The following is a 20,865-nucleotide window of genomic DNA, read 5'->3' as shown; positions in this document are numbered from 1 at the left end:
GCGAGAATAAGTCCACAAGATTGAAAGGATCCCTACCAAAAGCTCCATTATGATTCAGTGATTAAAAAAACCAATCTTCTCCTCCAAAATTACAGCAGCAATTTGTCCAACCTGGGGTAGACGGCAGGTCAGCGAATAAATAACTTGATAAATCCCATTTCTTGAGTTGAACAGAGATGGGAATGTGTGAGCTGATAGCAAGACAAAACATGAGGGAACGACTCAGTCTGGAGAGGAAAATGTTGGAAAACCATTTTTCTTCCTTCGTGCCTTGCAACTATCGCGCGAGATTATGTCCGCCCCGGCCATATTGATGACAGAAGACCAAAGCCACTGGTCAAACGGCAGCTCGATCTGCTGATCCCCCAGATTCGTGTTGTCTTTACACAATTTGTCATCCATTGTTTGATTGCTACCGTCCAATAATGTCTCTAAAACGTTATTTATCGTTCGGCAACATCGTTAATTAACTTTCATCCTTCCTTTGTCGTGCCGCGATGAAGATAATCAATGATAAGTGACTCTAATTCAAGTAAAGCATTATTTCGGAGCATTTGAAATTGATTCCGACAGAAGTTGGGGGTTATAGTTCAGAGATTGAAATTTAATATCCAAAACTCTAACAGGATTTCATAGGACGTCACCTCTTGAATGCCCGAATATCCGAAATACGATTTTCCGGGGAGAGTCCGTTAAACGGTTTAGGGAAATAAAAGAAATAAGACTGTTCCTAGTAGGAGGGATGTTTCGAAAGCAGAAAAGTACTTTAACCGGATTCACTTTCCAGTTTTTTGCATTCGATGAGACGGTTTGAGGATTGAGTTACACCGGCATTCATTTTTGATTCGATTTTTATCGATTTTACAAATGGTTAGGGGGTAGACTGTTCAAATAACAGGAGCAAACATGGACGGGTGGAAATGTGGAAAGCTATGTCTGTAAGAAGTCAAGAGACAGAAATGACTAGTTTAATCTTTTGTTGAATCTTCTAACCACAAAGTTTTGTACCTCTTGACTCTGTCGACATTTTCAGACAGCCATTGTGATGGCTTGAAGGGTTGTACAAAAAATTCCGTACCTCTCTCTGCCTCTCCATCCTCATTCGCTATATATTCAATTCTTATCCCTTTATCTCTTTTTATATCGCGAGAATAAAGAACCGGCACCCGGTAACGTGAGGATGACAACAGATGCGATGGAACGAAATTACAAGTGTCCCACACATTGTGTTGTCCTCTTTTTTTTTGGGAAAATTGTTGTGACAGGCGTTTCAACGTATCTCCTCTTTCTCTTTTCACTTATGACTGGTGTAAAACTCTCGCTCCTCATGATCGTAATGTTTTGGGGTACCCGCGACAGCACTTTTACGACCTCGAAGACCCCCAGGTCTTCTGGGAAAAGGGTCCGGCTTCGAGTTCACGTCTAACCCCCCTTCCAGGCTTTTGCCAGTCTGCTAATCTCATTTAATCGGCTCATTTTTCGCTGCCTCATCTGCTGCATCACCAGCAAAAAACCTTATGTCGATAATTCCAGTAATTCACGGTGTTATCTTTTATCATGCTAATTCCGTTGGTTGGAGAATGTTTGGATGAATGTTCGATAATTAGTTAAGCTTAGATGGCTGTTTCATGGGGGAATTTGCCTTATGATTATTCATTAAATGGATAACATTGAGATTAATGTGACATATGAAGAAATACTTTTGTATCGATTTCGGAAAAATTTCGTCGTCTCCTAGTAATTACATATTACGAATTCAGTTAAAAAAAATTGTACGTACAAGTACATCAATGCTGGGGCCTTATTTGAAAATTATACGTAACTTCCTTCTTCAGCGTTCACTGACAAGAGTCGTATTATCGGTACATCCAATAGATTACGTATTCTCGAAGAGTGATAACAGCGAATTTCATCGTGAGTTCAGCTCTCGAAAATTTTCATATTTATTCAAAATATCATCAGCAGTTATATAATGATGATTTATTAATTATCTAGGAACAAAAAATTTGCTAAGTGTGGGGTTCGAACCCACGCTCCCATACGGGAACCAGAGCTTAAATCTGGCGCCTTAGACCGCTCGGCCAACCTAGCATCTGGCCATTTATGCATTAGAATATGGATAAAGTCTCGCAAGGTGATTCGCCGTGGAATCACCTTACAAAGTGATCTGAATACCTCACGATTTCAACTCAAATTTCCAATTTTATCCTCCAGTAAAGAACGCAATGTTATAAATCATTCATAACCTCCCTTTTTTCACTTATAATTTACGTAATGAGACAACTAGACGAATTTTACCTGCATAATCAATCGTTCCCCCAAAAACTGTTTTAAATAATCCCTGAAGTCGCTGAATAAATCATGGCAATTTGTATAATGCAGTCGTTATTCACAAGAATAGTTTATACTCATATATGATTAATGGATATCCGATGAGTCTCGAATCTACGGTTGGCTAGAGTGCCTTTGCCCACAAGAAGGTGGGGGTAATCGATCGTTCCGAGTGACCGTAATGTCTGACATTAATGGATTGTCGGTTTTTTCCATAATATTACTTCAATTTAAATTATCTATTTGGAAAAAAGAGATGCTGAGGGTTGTTGGGACCACATTAAAATTTTTTACATGCGTGTAAGCACAACGTCGAATTATTTAGTGATTTGTGTTGATAATAATCCACTGGAACCAACCTCAATCCAAACAAGAACCAGCGGAAAATCTTTATTTTGTTATGAATTGATACAGTTTATTGTCATTTCACAAAATTATCAACTAGTGCAGTAGAAATTTCAGCCAAAGATTTTCACTAGTGAAGGCAGACGGTGGAGGGTTGATATTGTCCCCATTGTAACACAAGCATTACCATGCTGATACCGCTATCGCGTGATGTCTCATGATGTCGTACCAGTCTGCACCTTGAGTTTCATGCCCGAAGCCACCCCCATAGCATCATTAACGTAATAATTCTCAGTCACTTAGCCGAATGTCCTCGGCATTAGTTTTACTCGACTCTAGAGTGCCTCATTCTCTCGATTTCTAATTTTCCTCCATCAACTTAACTCCGTAATGCAACACGCAAAATCCTATCTCCTGTCGTCTCATTCTACCCGGTGGTAGGCAATGAACCCTCGTTATTTGAAACCTTCCTATCTGACTCCTTCATTCTCTCGCCGTTAATTAATTATGTAGATTAACGAACGGGTTAATCGGCGCGTACGATCTACGGACAATGGCTCTTTGTACCCAAAATCGGTTGTTCTCCTTTGATTTTGAGAAATGGCCATCGGAGGTTCTTTGAACGATCCTCAAATGATTTTCAATTAAGTGCTGTTATCGAAATGTTCTTTTGTTTGTTTTTTTTTTCTTGACGACAAGCGTGAAATTCAATTTACATATCAATTGTCGGGGGCTCATTGGGGGTGGATGCTTGACGACGGTGTCTGAACAATTCAGCCCTTTTTCACCCCAATTCTCATTCCCATTGGTGGTGATAATGGGTGTGGAAGCACCACTGTAACCCATTGAACCTTGTGTGGTCAAACCCTTTCCATTACATTCGATGCTGCCATCGCTTTACCGTATGCAAATGCATTGATGCCCTTGGGGGAAAGTTCAATCTAATGATAACTGGATTTAGTTAGAGTTTGTTGCATCGTTTTCGTGTTTCGGGAGTACCTCATTTTAATTTGATTTGATGAACTTTTCTATTCATTTGTCACTCTTTTTAATTCATTAATTAAATCATCTTGTACAATAATTAATTCATTAGATTGAAAATGTTTGAAGTATATTCTTGGTAATGAGAACGCTAGAATTCTAATATTGATCCAAATTTTGTTTGCGTGCGCAAATGAGACATAATTTCAGTTTCAATCATTAGGTGAGATGAAATAATTAGGTTTCTGCGGGTAATTGGCGCCATTGTTAAACTGTAGATCCATTTTGAATGATTCAAAGGATGACTAATCGTCAGTATCAGATCGTCCACGAGACGAAAATTGATTTCCACGAGTTGGCGACACGAACCCTCGCCGCGCTCTCTCATCCCTCGCAAAAGGCTCTTGACATTTTACGACATTCAGTCCCTTTCAGCTGATACGAGTGCTTGTATTACCCTCCCCACTTTCTCACTGATACATACACATGTGCATGTAGTTGGGCATTATGTGGTACACGGCTGTACCAGTGATCCTCCTGCCGTCTATACTGCAGCAAACTCTCTTATCTCTGTTCAGGCTCGATTGGGAACGGACGAGTGATCTCGAGAGAATCGGAATTTGAGACTCTCGGATAGATCGCGTGTTATATGGCCTGCTCCGAGGGATAAAGCAAGGATTCTCGGTATAGAAGCCCCGACAGCAATTGTGAGGGACGTGGAATCCCAATGCATTGTCCTCACGGGCTTTTATATTTCTCGGGAATAGCGCCTATTTTCGACTTTTTTCGTTAGCAAAAATTCCGGGTGAAAATCACGATGTCTATTGTCATTTATTGAAAACAAAAATCAGTGGTAACTTCTTGTTATTTTAAATCTGTGATGAATGTTTTCGTGGAGTTGACTAGAAAAATTTGAGTTTAAAATTTAAGAAACGAACTTGGAGATGAAAGATTAATTATTTTTCTTCCGCTTGTTGTCGGATGGACACATGTATTTTTTCTGTTTGGGGGTGCGATGGAGGCGACAAAGGCGCGAAGCCAAAATTTTGTCGCCTCTTCAGCATGTCGTTCGTTTACCATGTGCTGGAGAACCATTCATCTTTATCGGAGACATTCCGGGGATCATCTCTCAAGTGATTCGGTCTGAGTTACGGCTGACAATCTTCAGGACATTTATTCCCCCGTCGGGAAACCGTTGCATTTATTTTTACCTCAGGTTAAAAAGGAACTAGATGGAAATTCAGGCCACATGGAAGATTATCGAACCCATTCATCTCGTTACCCCAAATCATGTCCGAAAAATTCCACCCCCCGAACCATCACAATCTTCTGGTTAATTATCTCCATCCACCGATCCTTCGCTCCCAAAAATTCTGCTTCATGTCAACAATGATGATGGAGAAACATGTGTGAGAAAAAAAAATCTGAAAAATCTGGATAAATGAATGCAACCGGATGTATTGTGCATGAAAGGACAAAAACAAGGGGCAGGGTAAAGAGGGTTTACCAAGCTGACTGGGGCTGTACATGCAACAACCTACGGCCCTTTGACTTTGTGTACGTGAAGCGCAGGGTAAAAATTAGTTTTTTTGAAATAATCCACGTGTGTTATTAGCTACTGAAGGATTGTTTCATGTTTCACTGTCGTCGCTTTTCAACGATGCCACACGGGACCAGTCTTTTTATGCCGATACATCAAAGCATTGTGCATCGACGTACATGCTACTGAAATTCTCTGCTGCACTGCACGTCCATCATTTCCCCTTTCATCCATTCGTTCATTATCACTCGATATCTATAGGTTATTCGTCAATTATTTATTAAAAAAAAATCAGAATTGTTACCCCTTAAAAACATTCTAACGAGAGATCATTTTAGCCACAACTTTCATGACCAATTTTTCCCCGTTCATGTGAAAAAATCATTTGGAAATTTTGGAAGTTGCAAGAATTTTAATTGACAAGGGTTGGTTTTTTTTTACAATTTTACTCGCCGTTTTCCTTTTGAACGTAGTTACTTTGCTGACTGAAAAACTGAATAGAACGGGAGGTAGTCTGTAAATACGTGCTCATGGCTCGTTGACAGGCAGCAAGTCATTGTCGTTTGTCAGCATATAACAAGTGAAGTACTAATCAAAGCTCTTGCTGTCTTTTAAGATTATTAAAATCCGTCAAAGCCTCAAAGTTCTCAAAGGGTTAATTATCCTTCGGGATGTTTATGGCTGGGTTATTCCGCTCTACGGAGTCTCAAGGGAACACGAGGATAGAGGCTATAAAAAGGAGAAGGATGTGGTAGGTCAAAATTTTCTCCGCGAGGTTCCCTGCACTTTTCGTGAATTTTTACATATTTTCGTTGTTGCAACATTGATTTCAGGTGCCTCACATCATTAATTTGTCATTCACGCGATATTATTAATTTCATAATTGTATCAATATCAGTGCATAGACTGTTATTGTCTATTTATTTCATAGTGCCAGTTACTGCAAATAGGATATTTTCTTTTCCTCTCCGCAGAATGACTGTTCCTTTTTTAACAAACTAAAATAATTACACCAATCATAATTCACCCTTAAAAAATTCCTAGAACTATCCAAATGACTAGACTACGAGCACAGGTCCGTTTACCTTCCATATTCATATTTCAACCGCAATGTAACAAACTTTACGATCCCTCCAGCAATTTCCAAACAATACAACAAAACAGAAAAAAAAAAATCTAAACGACACGCAATCAACGTAGCATTGTGGTGAGTCAATAAAGCCCAAAGAATTCAAAATATCCCGGGTATTTTGGTATTAAACGAGTGACCTCTTTACGAGCATTAGTTCCACCATATTCTGTCCATACTGGACAAAGGGACAGAGCGAAACGAAATAAAGAGGAGGAAACAAAACGAAAAAGAAAAAAAAAATGTATTTAATGCAGGCGTTTATTCGAAACGACCGGTCGACTCCTGGTGGATGCTTCACTGGCCACTGGCTAGCCCCCAACACTCGGTAATAAAGTCTCCGTCAACTTTATTATCCTGTGCCAGAAAGAGACGAGTAAATGGTACCGAGGAATGAACGAACGATTTCAAACTTGGCTGATGTGTCTCTGGGCCTTCGAATTTCCGGTTTATAACGAATAGAAGTCGTGTTATAACCCCATGCAGTTAACGATTAACGATTCATTTAGGAACGTTTAGGACGATAGGGTCTTATATTATACTGGCATGGGGTTATTCTGTCTACGATTTCAATGCGAATTGTTCGCCTTACAACTAGTCACCTTCAATTCCCCTCACAAGTCGAAATACTTGCTAACCGATAAGGGATCTCCTGCATCATTCGGTGTGCCAGAGTTTATAGTGCAGCACGTTTCGCTTTAGAACTCCCACTGTAATTCTCGTAATTCGTCGTTGGGTCTCTTAGTGCCACGTTAAAACATCCAAAATGCTTCTGGAGAGTCGATGACGAGTACTTTCGACGAGCCGATAATGTTCACTCGCTTGGTCATAACGACTACAGTTTGCTTTCTATATCCGAGAGAACCATTTACAGAGGCCTATGATGGTGAATAAAGGAGAAAAATAAAGTGAAATTATCGGGGGATACCTATTATTTTGATTTTTATGGTGATGATGGAGAGAGGAGGCGGAATTTCAAGGGAGAGAATTAAATTTTTTAACTGGAGAAGAGATATTGATTTTGGAGAGCATTTGAAACGGTCGAATGGCTAAATAATTCAGGGAAAGGCAACTGTTGATTGATCGGTCTTTTCAATTATTTGTTATGATTTTGTCAGAAAAATTTCAGTCTGAAAAGCTCAACAGTTGATTCGTCTCGCTGATTAGGTGACGTATTGGTTTATTAGGAAATGAATTTGGTTGAAGGCGAAGGTCTCTCTCTGGTCTCGTTGGCTGTTCACTCGTTAAGTACTAATGTATATTTAGCTAAGCTGTTAGAGTTAAGTATGACCAAGTGAATAGTCGTGAACAGCTAACCATTTTTGTTCGAAGTAAGTAAATCTTATTTGGTTTTGTAAAAAGTTCATTTAGTGTTTTATGTTAATGCATCGCAAATATTCTACCAAATGTATTGAACAGTTGAAAATATCAATTAATTTCTCCAAAAATTGAAATTGAAATCCTCACTGAGTTTCATAAATCGTCACCACTTAACATTTTTATATACAATCCTTAAAACGTTATAATCCATGTTAATGCAAGCGACCACCTTGAGCGCGACGAGTATCATATCTAAAAGGTACATAACAGCAAGTCCAGAAGTGACCGCTAATGTTTTCACTGGTATTCTTCCATCTCTCTTGCATTTGCTTTCACCCAACTCGATACTTGCCTCATTTTTCGGTACAATCAGCCTCCACCAAAGGCATTATGAGCACTTTATCCCGCGGATAGAACATTAGTGGCGGACATTTCAAAAAGTCACTTGACACCTATCTCACAGTTGTCATGTGGTTTATATTAGTTATGCATTTGGCTTCGTTGATGATGCCACAAGTGCTTTGTCCATGACTACCAGCTATGGGCCATAAGTGCACGTATTATGATATCACTTGGTTTTTGCATTAACAGTTCTCTATTTTGCACTTATAGTTTTTTTACATTCTAGGCGTTCTCAGGTGGATGATAATACTCATTTTTTTTTAAATGTGTCTCTGAGTGCTGTTGAAAACTAATGTTTTCGGGGAGTGAGATAAGAACACTTGCATAATATTTAATAAATTTAACGTCAGTTTTTCTCGAGGGGTGAAAAGGTCAATGGAATTTCTAGTTGTTCGAAAAGTCAAATGAAAATTAATATTTACTGTAAAATTCAAAGAGATCTGAATGTGAAGAGGCGCCTTTTCCGAATTTCTCTTATTTTTTCTTAATTTCATGTACAGTTTTAATCGTTTTTCATGTACGGTGTTTACTGCACGATTACTTGATTTGTTTAGTAATTTTCCTTCCACTTATTCTCTGTATCTGACACCTCGACAGCGTTGACGGATTAAAAGAAGTATTTCATTTATTTTTCACTCTTGCAAGTTTTCTAGGGGTGCATCCCGCCCCAAATAATCGTAAAATTTGATAATGAAATTTAATCGAGCCCACCCCTTTAACGACTTTCGTTGTCCATTGTGAGTTAGCCTTCTCCTCTCACTTTTCGCTCGGCTCTCATACCCATCGACTTTATACACGAAAACCGGCTGTGTACTTTTAATGGACAATTACTCGAGAGCTTTTAAACATATGCCTTGGCGATGCAAAATACCGTGAATTTCTGGCTGTCTCACTCTCGAGGGGTTGCTACCTCAGTTTTTAGGTTGTACAGAATGATGAGACTGCCATTATTACCCTGACACGTCATTAACCTTCGGTTTGAAACGGGTATTCCGGTGGTGATGGAGGATCGAGTTTAAACGTCGAACAAATAGTTAAGTCAGAATAGTTTGGTCTTGCATAATCGTTAAACCGGAATGAAGTTACGGGAATTAAAAAATTACGGATTGAGGCAATTTTATGTTGTTTGAGAAGATTGATGTCTTTTCAAAATTTTATGAGAGGTTCATTGGAGGCAACAATCGTTATCCAAGAATGCAATTAGTTGTCTGGAAATTGCGATGCTTCCGATTTGAGAAAATCATGAAAATCGTGACTGTTGAATGTCTTCACATATGACATAATTCATTTTATTTTCAATCATTGTCCACCTTTTATTCTACGGACAAATTATATTCTCTGGAAAAAACATGTTCTTGAAAATAACTCATTCTGAACCAAAATGTACAAAAATTATTCAATCACCACCTTCAATCATAAGGAAATAGACTGGTGTTAACCACTTCAACAATTCTCGATCCTCAACCCGTAATTTTCTCTCCTTACCTTATAACTTCTTGTCACTTCTCCACAATCCCGTTTTTCTCTCATTCGCAAACCGTCCCAGAATTATGTGCTGCGTATAAACATAAACAAGTTACTCCAAGATACTCATTTATCGCGAAAGTATCGTTTCTCTAGCAAAGGTAACTGATCGCACAGTAGAAGAAATGCGGTATAGCTGACAGCTTCTTCGTTTACGATTTCGTCCGTCCAATGAGATGAAACTCGAAAAAAAAAACCTGCTGTAAAAAGCGATGCTTCAGCCGAGGCCAATTAACGTTCGACATTCATCGATTCTCCCTCCATCCCTCCTCTCTTTCATTTTTTTTTTTCACCGTATGAAGTTGTGATTGAGCTGCAGTAGAAGAAAAAACAAAGTGAATATGCTCTCAATACAAAAAACGAGAGTCTATTTTACTCTCCTTCCTTTTTGAATCTGTCCTGTTAGTAGCGATATGATGGTTGAAGAGATGAGAGCGTGGCGACCAGCACAATGGGGCAGAAAACAAGGGAAGGTCTGCAACATCAAAGTGCCGGAAGTTATGGAGGGATAGAGAGGCACAGGCGAACTCTGAGCATCCGGCGTAGACTGATAATCATCTGAACGAAATACTTTGTAATCGTTAATTACAAGCGCTCGTTTCTCTCTTCGCCTCTTGCTTTGATACATTTTTTTCCCCGTTGTGGAGATTCTCTTCGTAACGATTCGTTCTTCAATATGAAGTGGATTCGGGATCATCGAGTGAGGGAAGGATTTTCAGAGTGATGAAAATAAAGAGGAGGAGGTCGGCATTTGCGTTTGACGAATTCTACAAGGAGTCGTAGTTGTTGAGTGTGCGTTGATGCTGGATTTTCGTGTTTGGTGCTCTTTTGCCTTGCTTCTGCCATGAACTACCCACCCCCCAGACAAAGTGCGTTCCGGGCCATTACTTCTTTGCCCAGGCACTTCTAGTCGGCTCCACTGGTCTCGATTTGTTATCCAGAATTGATGGAAATTTTGGGGATTTCGATGCAATTTAGCCTCTTGTATATTGAGAATTTTGCAGATCAGTATCAATCATTATATTTGTGACATTATTGTAATATTCTGGGTTTCCATTGAATTTACAAAAATAATGAAGTAGTTGGCACTGTTAATTTTCGATGAATTACCGAGCAAATAATTCTGACTTTCATAAGACGTTTTTCTTCCCTTAACCGTTAATCTTTGGAGCGTAATTGTTAATCAATGAGCTCATTCATAACTGAACTGTACAACTTATAATCCCGTTAATGATTAACCAGTATTTTCATCCGGAAAAACTCCGTCGAAGGTGCGACAAAAATTAAAAGTTGAAACGCATTCGCTGAAGACGATTGAATTTATTTATTGGTCAGATTACGCAATTTCTCTTGAATCCAAGGACTGCCTTCTTGCTCCATCCACATTATGTATTTATAACGGTACAATTTGTACAACTCTTCATTTATTATCCACCTAAGAAAATTTAATAGCAAAATACTCATCTCACTTTATTTCTCCTTCGTAATGCGCCTCACCGCAGCACAGTAATTTAGCTCTTTATTTCGTTATCCAAATCACTGTATAAATACGTGCACCAATTTTCTCAGTATCAGTAATGAAAGACGCAGGAGAGCCATCACGAGAGCTTCCGAGTAAATTCCTTATTGCGTTTTATCCCGCAATTATGCCATTTTTACATTACAAGATTTTGCCCAGTGGCGAAAGGGTGTGTCTGGTACGGACCACGTTGCAATGAAAATGAAAAAAAAAAAAACAAAAGGAGCACTAACCATTTGATGAAAAAAAAAATAAAAAATACGGAGTAGAGGTGCGTCACGTTATTCTTGTATTTCGTTTATCCTCAAGAGCTATTACTGCAACGAGGGTAGAGGGGAACCGCGTACACCTTGGCATTGGTGTTTTACACTGAGGCTCGTGCCGTGGCAAACCGCACCAGGAAATAAACACAGAACTATCATTACCATCTGTAGATTAGTCCCGTGTGCGTTGGCACGATGCACCTTGAGTCTATCGTGGCGTGTACGCTGTTAATAAGAGCAAGAGTTGCCGCCCTGTATCCGCGGTGTAACGTTATAAAATCTAAACCAACCGCAAAAACCACAACTGTTAGCAACAGCCAACTGAAATGTGTATGCTTCCTTGATATAGTTCTCTCACTTCTTGAGCAAGTTGAGTTTCTAGGCTGATGAAAAATTGGAGGGAAAATAGGCTCAAGTAGCAAGTTCAGTGGCTTTGCACACTCTTTTGCCTCTGGGCTATAGTTTCCAGGTAAACAAACACGAGAAAAATCTGTGTTTTCATTATATGTAATGGCTTCTCTCAAAACAAAGCAGGTAAACAGAGGAAATATTGCCGAGTACAGGATCCTCGAGGCAAAAATAAAGTAGAACTGTGTTATTCTTTCAAAACTTATTCTTTATTTTGTCTTGTTCAGGGGTAAACAGGTTCTTCTTGGCAAATTAATGTTGAACTCTTGTAGTAAACATGTGTAAACATCTTATCGTTCGCTCTGACAACATCTGCGTCTGAGTAATTTCGTAGGAATCATAGTCTAGTGATACGGAAATCGTAACCTAGAGGACGAACTGCAGAATTTAATCGCTAGAGGATCCGGAAAATGTGGCCAATTGGCTTATCCCCCATCTCCAGTTTCAAAGTTACTGCATCATGTGATTGCGTTTTTATTTGAAGTCTATTTTTCATTTTTTACGTGCTCCTTCCTATCGGATTCGATCCATCTTTCTTCAATGAATAGTCCATGACTATTGTCATTGTAAAAGGCAGCGCGGCCTATGACAATATTATCTCTCAATTTTTACACCACAATCGTCGATCGATTGCGGTTCAACTTCCCGGTTAATATTTTCCTGGCAATTGCACTTCAATTATTTGCAGAATAACATTAGCGAGCGACTCACTCGAATTCAGATGTTTACGATTCGTTTATCCTTATTTCATATAATGATATTCAATTATCTCTTGTTTCTTCGTTGCTCTCGATGAAAATTCAACGCAGGACAATTGTAATTGGGTAAATGTTTTTATTTTCTCCATTCATTGGAGCTGTAGCAATGATTTTTTTCATATTTTAAATCGTCGTATTGTTACACTACAATTTCAACGTAGTTACAACACTATCACATCAAAACAAAACTCCAGTGCATTGGAGTATAGACTAGAACAAGCTGATCATGTTAATACCTCTGGAGTACGTTGCTCACGCAACAATGCTTTTGATCTGGGATAAATCATGAGCAGATGAGGCTTATTCCAACTGAAGACAACAACTCGGTAACATATACATCACCCCGGTCCATTGAAGTTTCCCACAATTTCGCTTCTCAATCCTCCGTTGTTCCTGACTATCAGTGAAACTAAGTACATACGTAGACATGTCTAGTGGACGTTAACAGGCGTCAGGTGTGTGTCTGGTAACCATCAAATTCGCTTGGCCTTGCCGACAGACGCATCCAGATATATGCTAAATCGTTTTTGGAGTATTCGGGGTTACGAGAATGGCCACGGGCCAATGGATATACGGGTTCTCCATGCATTTCAACGTACGAGTGCAATTGGAAATTAGTGTTGGCTGTTTGCTTTGGGTTATTACGTCATAACGGGGTACGAGGGCACCTGGAGGCAATTGCTCGTACTGGAACTCACCAACGACGAGACCTGTCATCCGATTTATTGCTCGTCTGCAACACCGATCGGCTGCTGGCCTGTCCAGACTACCAGACGATTCACCCACTGCTCGAGCGCCATATTTTAGTGGAGTTGTATGGGGTATGGTCAGGGTGATGCGACGTACTAGAGTACTATCATATACACGAGGTCAACGAGGTTCAATATGAGGTTTCATTCTAGCACTTGGAAAATCATAGTCTGGTTGCTCCACGTGATTGAATTGTTTTTTTTATGGGTTTGTTATCCGAAATTTGGTATTTAGTATCTCGATGTTACAATCTGAGAAAGGAGAATCGAAATTTAAACGAAGGACGTTAAATGATTTCATTTTGAATATCACTGATATTTTAGTTCAACATGAATGCGGTTTTTAGAAAACAAAGTAATTAGTTTTAATCGGGAATGCTGTGGTTAATTCGAAAAAGATTAATTAACGGAAAAATGCGTGACTAATTTTGAAAATGGAATGGTTAGAGATTTTTCTCCCTCGGCAACAAATGCAAATATTTAATGGTGAAATCTGTCACATCCTAGAGATCACTGACCACATGAAGCGCGTGAAATAACCCCAGGTGCGTGATTCATACTCCGTGGCTCGCGTGATTCAATTTACCTGTTTTTACGATGATCCTTTTTCTCCTCCTTCCCACCCAACTCAACTCGCGGATAAGTATAAATGCAAAAGGCACAAGGTGCATAGTCTGGAAGCCGTAAAGACATTCTGGGCTGGGTCAGACGTACCGTCGTAGCACTGCGCATCCATAAAATATGGAATGTATTAGATTGATAAGACCCCTGCTCCAACGACTACTACCAGTCGTATGATTTTTCCATGCAGTGCATTCATTTCTAAGTGGGTAGCTCCTTCAACTGGGCTTTCAACATGGTAAAATGCAAGTGGGCGATATGCCTCTCGTTGGAATAAAAGGGGAATACTGAGTTTTACGTATCGAGGGTGAGGAGAGAGAGAAGACAGTGGAAAAATGGTATAAACGTATTTACTCGGGCTCAGCATAATATCAAGAGCTTTATAACCAATAAAAGTTACAGCTGACACTTCTGTTACCTCGTGCGCTGATATATTGCCCGGGTTTTTCTCAGATGTTGAATATCTAGACATGAGTTTTCGATTTCTTTACTGAGACACGAAGTCACAAAAATTTTCTCAAGAGGACAATAAAAAATAGATCAATGATTTATTCATTTTACAGATAATCTAGTTGTGTAAAAATCCATGGGCATTTGATAATTTTGCTCTGGAGAAAACCTTGTCCCAGAATAACTCAACTTTGTGGGTGGATTTTATTGAACTTTTCTCTCCTTGTAAATGTTACTTAGTTGCGAACTTATCGGTGTGTCACTCATTTCAATCACTTCAGTCTGAGTAATGCAACCGATGAGTAACGCCAAATTATTTACGACCATAACATTTTTATTCCACTCTCTCTCTCTCCCTCTCTCTGTGTCTCTCTCCCCCCGTCTCAGATACAGAAAGAAGCATTGCGAGGGGCATTGATGGAGAGCACTAAGGGCTATAGAGTAATAATTGTTTAATGGACGTCCATTTCATAATCAGACATAAACATAAACACTAAGGGCATCACTGCGAGTGACATTACTCTCCCGCGATATATCCGGCGTATTCACTCTATCACTGTTTCATTTTAGTCGGATATTTCATTCAAATTTTCAATTACTTGTTCATAAAAAAAATCATAATCACTGGTGGAAATGGCGTTTATTTCGCCACAGTGCAACAATCTTCGGTTACAGTTATTACTCAATGCGAAAAACGCAGGTTCTGGGGGTACTTTGTCTACTTGAAGACAATCAGTCTCTTTTGCCGCTGAACAAAGGATATCCCGGACGTTAGAGTTATATATAACCGTATGAGAGAGGGGTCATTTGGTAGTTATGATTTTTTTTTTATCTTTGTAAGCGGTATAACTTTTGTCTACCTTCAATATCCAGGAAATAGATGTTTATAATTGAGGGGGAAGGCTGGGGTAAATTTATTTCAAGAGTAAGTGATCGCTATTTCGGTCAGATTCGTCTGGCAGATTTTTCACGAGATTTTTTAAAAATGTTTCCTTTCAATTGCATTATTTATTACAATTTGAAGAAAGCTAATGATCAACTGTACGTGAAATTGCATTTGTTTGTCTTATTGAGCGTGTTATTTGTAAAATTTTCATGGGACGTCCAATTGTCCAGATAAAAACGAGAATAGAGGAAGCAAAAAATAACGAATTCCTATCACAGAATATCGTTTTTTCTGGCAAATGAATTACTGCCAGACGAACACAATTAATGATTACTCGTACCTTTTTCTGCAATATCCGAAGCGCCACGTATCCAGTCAATAAAGATTTTTATGAAAGCACCCACTGCGAGGCAATTAGAAATATTTGTTTCGGGGACAGTTAATATCTTCATTTGGTCAACATTTTTATCGTTCTTTTCGTTATTAACCAGAGAATGAAGCTTCCCATTGGAATGCTAGGACGCGCGTCCATTAAAATTACGACTTCATTCTGCGCTCAACTCCCTGCGAAATACGATCCCATTATATATGTTTTTTTTTTGTTCGCCCTACCGTTATGTTGTTTAAAAGACTATTTTACTCTCCGGATGCCGGGGTAATTCTCCCTTACAATGTAACTGTCGAATTCGCAGAGTCAAGGTTTAGTGGTACCAATTCGTGAAATTCTATGACTCTTCGAATGCGTCTGGTGGAAAGACGATTGGAGAGTATTCTTTGGGCTTTCAGTCAGTTGCTTTCCGGATGCGATTCCCGGGTGGGTTTACGGTGCTGTTTTATCGTGAGTGGATCGATCAAAGTGTACAGAGTAGAATGGAATAACGAGCTTTATTTTATTTTGAGTGGCAGTTCAACTGGATATTTCGACATTTTCAGTCATTGAAATTTTAATTGATGAAACGACTCACTTTTAGAATTTTTTCCTGAAACTTCTGGTACCAATGATCGAATCAATTGTTCTCTAAATATTATCTCATTTCATTTCCAACAGGACTTGTTAGAATCCCAACAACTTAACATGATATTGTTTCAGGGGGGTAAAAAAATGTGAATTTTAATTTAATAAACCCCCCAGAGGCCAAAATTGTCAAGAGGCAATAATTTATGGACGTCCACCTCAGATCGCATAGAAAAGCGTTGAGTAGATATGAAAGGCCCGTTGAAGGGTTGATAAAATCCTCTCTCCCCCGCGCAAACCACCCAACCCCTGTGTTAACGGGAAATCGTTGTATCCTTTGCCGCCCTCTGGGAGTATACACACCGAGTAAGATAGTGGGTACGTGATGAACGGTCCAAGCGTCGGTATAAATTAACTCCCAGTGACAGTTAGATTAATTGTTGGTTACCGCGCTCATCGGTGCGTTCGCTCGTTTTCAGTTGTTTTCGAATGCCCAGGGGTGTGAGGGAGATTAGTCTCTATCTCACTCGCTCTTTCACATTCACATCTCTCTGAATCATTTCGACAGTTGAGTGTGTGCGGGGAATTTTGGGCTCGCGTTATCACTCGCACCGCAGAGGTTACCGCAACATTTGTTACACCCACCTATCGTCCGTGACTGAAATATTCTTTTCTGGTATTGGGTACATTTTCAAACTAATTGAGATGGAAAATTATTGGATGCATCATTTTACGAATTGCACAGAGTTAATTAATGTATTTTTCATGATATCATAATGTTCATATATTCGTTAACATATTGGCGACAATAGATGTATTGAAGGCAGAACTGATATTCATTTATTATTATTCAATGACCACTGGAATTTTTTTTTTATTTAATGTCAAGAGTAAAGGAGTTGGTAATTTCCTTGGCAATGAAAAATAAGTTCCAATAATATTCTTAAATCATTTGCATTCTTTCCGAAAATGGGACAATTTAATGTCAGACAATGCGAAATACTAATGATGTTTGCAAATTGCTCAATTGATATTGTTAGAGAAATATTGAATATAAAATCAACTCTCTTTGATCGTGTATATCTCTCAACCGAACAATGCAATTTACAACATGTGAGTTCATTCGCGTTATGAAGCGTGATGAAGTTATTAAAGTTTCCAAACTACCAACACCAATAAATACCACCAATTCGTAAGTTCGTTTCTTGTTTCGCGCTAAATTTGGTCGATACCCGCGCCCATTGGGAGCCCTCGTAAATTTCCCTGTTTTCCCTCCCTCTCGACCCAGTTGAAATTGCCGTCGGCACTTCATCATCCGCGTGTCGCCTCTCTGCGTTATGGTGCCATCCACGAGTAATATAATAATCGTGAAATTACGATTGCCCCCGTGTTGAATTGTTCATTTTCGAATTCTGAATCATTCCGCAAACTCCGATGGATCGTAAAATTATTTTAAATATAAAGAAAAAAACAATTAAATTGCCGCCGTTGGTGAAGGGGCCGGGGACGCAGTGCGTATTTTTCTTTTCTTTATTGAGAATGTTATTTCAGTTATTTTGCCAATTGAGTGAGATGTGGATTTATGGTGGGTGCAGTGGGGAAGAAGACAATCATTAGAGTAAAACGTTCTCTTTGATCCCGTCACGATTCTCGTGTCACGAGGTTTGCCTTTCAAGATGTCCGAAATATCTGAAACGACGAGAGTGAGCCCTCGAGGGGTTGGTGAGCCATCTTTTATTGATATTGGAAGGTCCGCGGCACGAACCCATACCGGCAAACATTGGGGTGGTTGTGGTAAGACCGCCCGCATTGTAGTAACAGTGGTGGACAGATAAGGACGGAATGTGGAACAGAGGCTGAAATGAATAGGAATAATGCAGGCAGAAGTTAAGAATTATGGATAGGGGTTGACAATTTTGGGGGGCGTCAGTAAGACAACATGAACATAAGACTCTACTGGAAAAACGACTTTAAATCAGAGTACTTGTGTTCAATTTTTCAGGACAGTTGTGTTACTTTTCATGTCTGCTACTGCATGATAAATTTGCGAGTACTTTTTGTACAAAACTTTTTGGAATTTGTCTGCGAAATTTTTTCTATCGGCATTTTTTTCCTCGCAACTGAACAGAGCTCATAATCCTGACATTGTCAAATTTTTTATCATACTTCCCATGATACTCATTCACCCGTGATTTTTTGATAGAGCTCATTGAAGAGCTCTACAAAACCAAAAGCCATTAATATCATCCTCCTCGCTTCCTTTTTCCCGTCACACCGGAATGAACCCTTTCACTCGTCCTCCGTAAATACTAACAACATAACAATATCCCTCACAGCCGATCGACTCGCAATAATTGCCCCTGCGGTGGGGTAATAGTGTTCCACAGAAGTTGGTTCAACCTCTTTCACCAAAGTTCTGGTCTCCCCATTTCCACCCCATCACGAAGTGACTATCCCCACGATTTTAAATTCATTCGTTCTGATGATTGTTGCACCAAGCAGTCAAAGTGATTCCATACCTCAACGCGCATTGTTCTCACATCTGTTCAACCGATCTGTCTCGGATTGAAAGGGATGTTGGGAGGATAGTGGAAATGGTAAGTGTAAACTGCCTCTTTTTTTCTATTCTCCTTCATCCCACTTCAATTTCATTAGTGTTGGGTAATTTTAAAGTGGCTGTCAGGAGGGGGAATCTGTTGGTGGCAATTTTGACACTTGAATGACTGACGGATAAACGTGAATTTCGAGGATGAGACACGTTGGGGTTATGATTCATCACTCTGAGATATTCGTTTGAACACCGGTGGCCAGTGCTGTAGTCGTAATTGATTGAATTGAGGGGATTTAAGACAGAATGCGTGACACATTGAAATGGAATATTAACAGAATATCATATAAAGGGGGTTTAGTTAGCAATGACATTGTATATAAATGGCGTTCTCAATTTTTCGAGAATTTTTCCAGCGGTTTAGACGTAAACCTGCGGAAAGTGTTAAATTATCATAGATCAGTTTTTTCAACAGTCAATCCCCCGGTTATTAATTTATAACTTGAAGCTATTAGCTGTCATTTTCATAACTTCGAGCTATTATTCCAATTTTCATTCAAAATTCCGAAATCGCCGCGGATATCAGCGTCAGTGTTTATTCGGCATTCGCTCGCGCTTGGTTACCCCCACCTGCCTTCTGTGTCTCATTACAGGTGCACCAATGCCTTTCATTAATTGAATAACCAGAAGCATATTCAATTTGCAGTATGATACAATTACAATTTTCCTCTCATGCGCGAAATTCTCCATATTATGTAATGAAACGTCGGCGTTATTTGTATTTAAATTACTAAGCCTTCCACGGGCGTTTCTCCCCCTTTCGATTAATTTATTACACTGGATATTATGAAATCATAGGTTTTCAATTGATTCAACTAATAAGTTTTAATGAGAACTTAACTCTGGATATTCTAGTTATTCAAATAATGGTCTATTCTTCTTCAAACATTTTTACTAAAATTTTTTAGATGAAATTTCCACGATTGCTTGTGGTCCTATCTTCCATCGTCTTTCTTGAACATTGTCCCCACGAATAAAATTATTTAGTTTATCTTGCAAAAAAAAAAATTAATCAAACCGACGGAAAATATCTCCAACCTGAAGTGATTGAAGTAATTGAAAAGCACTACAAAAGAGCATTGAATTCACTGAGTCAGAGCCACCAAGAAATCCCACATAAATAAATTCGCGAAAAAGATGGCTTTCACTTCGAAAAGAGTGCACGAAACGATTCGTTGCTGGAGCTTGTTATTTTCACACTCAAAGGCGAAGAGACGCACAGTGGCAGAGATCAGAGCGCCTGTGGGGGCGAAAGGAAAGCAAAGAATACAGAGGAATCCATTGAGCTAGTGGTGTGCTGACATAACAAGGGGTTCCGCATGTAGCATCGTGGTGAATTGGACGTAGTCAATTCCTTCCTTTGAGGTTTAGGAGGATCCAAGGCGCTTTTTCGTCCATTGCCAAACTCAATTGACGCAAAAGTGACCATCAGCCTGCGGTTGCAGATATCACGGGCTCGTCGACCACTTTGGCTTAGTACCTTTTCCGTTTCTTTATTCGTCGATGGGTAGAACAACATGGGGATGAGGAAACTTTGGATTTATCGGGATATCCGGGTGGCACATACGCCGATGAAAAGAATTTTTCTTGGGAATCAAAATGAAAATGGAGGTGTGAAAAATTTGTTGGGAGAAATTTTTGCTGGTGACAGCAATGAGATTATTCGCTCTCACCTCTTAATGAATTATTTTCTATCGTTTTTGAATGACATATTTGTCGTTCTGTCTTTCGGTTATCTAAAATAACAAATTCCAATCATGTTTCATCGTCTAACGATTGGTAAAACTGTGAAAATGATTGAAATATCGTCGCGTTGAACCGTTTACAATATATTCCTGATGAAAATGTTCCATCATAGCTCCAACGTTCCCTGTAAAACCAACAATAATAAATTCTACTCTCGTCTGATAAGTTAACAGGTATAATACGAAGTTGTCTGACTCTACGCCAAGGGTATCATAAACAACAACACTGGAAGGGTTAAATCTTCGCGTTAAACGGATACAGGGCCCAGAACTTACTCGAGAAACTTGGAGACTATCGCAACGTCTCTCATAGCCATCAGCGTTTATGTTT

At 39.3% G+C, this 20,865-nt stretch overlaps 1 long non-coding RNA gene and 1 other non-coding gene across 2 annotated transcripts in view; one reads left to right on the top strand and one right to left on the bottom strand.

Moving 5' to 3' along the window:
* The window catches only part of LOC135172726 (uncharacterized), a 152,846-nt gene that overhangs the window by 48,474 nt on the left and 83,507 nt on the right, over nt 1-20,865 (top strand). The gene's annotated exons all lie outside the window — the stretch shown is intronic.
* Nucleotides 2,008-2,091, bottom strand: Trnal-uaa (transfer RNA leucine (anticodon UAA)). Its single transcript has one exon. It is a non-coding gene; the product is annotated as a tRNA-Leu (tRNA).

The sequence above is a fragment of the Diachasmimorpha longicaudata genome, chromosome 2 (genome assembly GCF_034640455.1).
Source record: "Diachasmimorpha longicaudata isolate KC_UGA_2023 chromosome 2, iyDiaLong2, whole genome shotgun sequence".
NCBI classification, from domain to species: Eukaryota; Metazoa; Arthropoda; class Insecta; order Hymenoptera; family Braconidae; genus Diachasmimorpha; species Diachasmimorpha longicaudata.
Note: the sequence above shows the minus strand (reverse complement) of the source record. Positions and strands in the feature narration are given on the sequence as shown.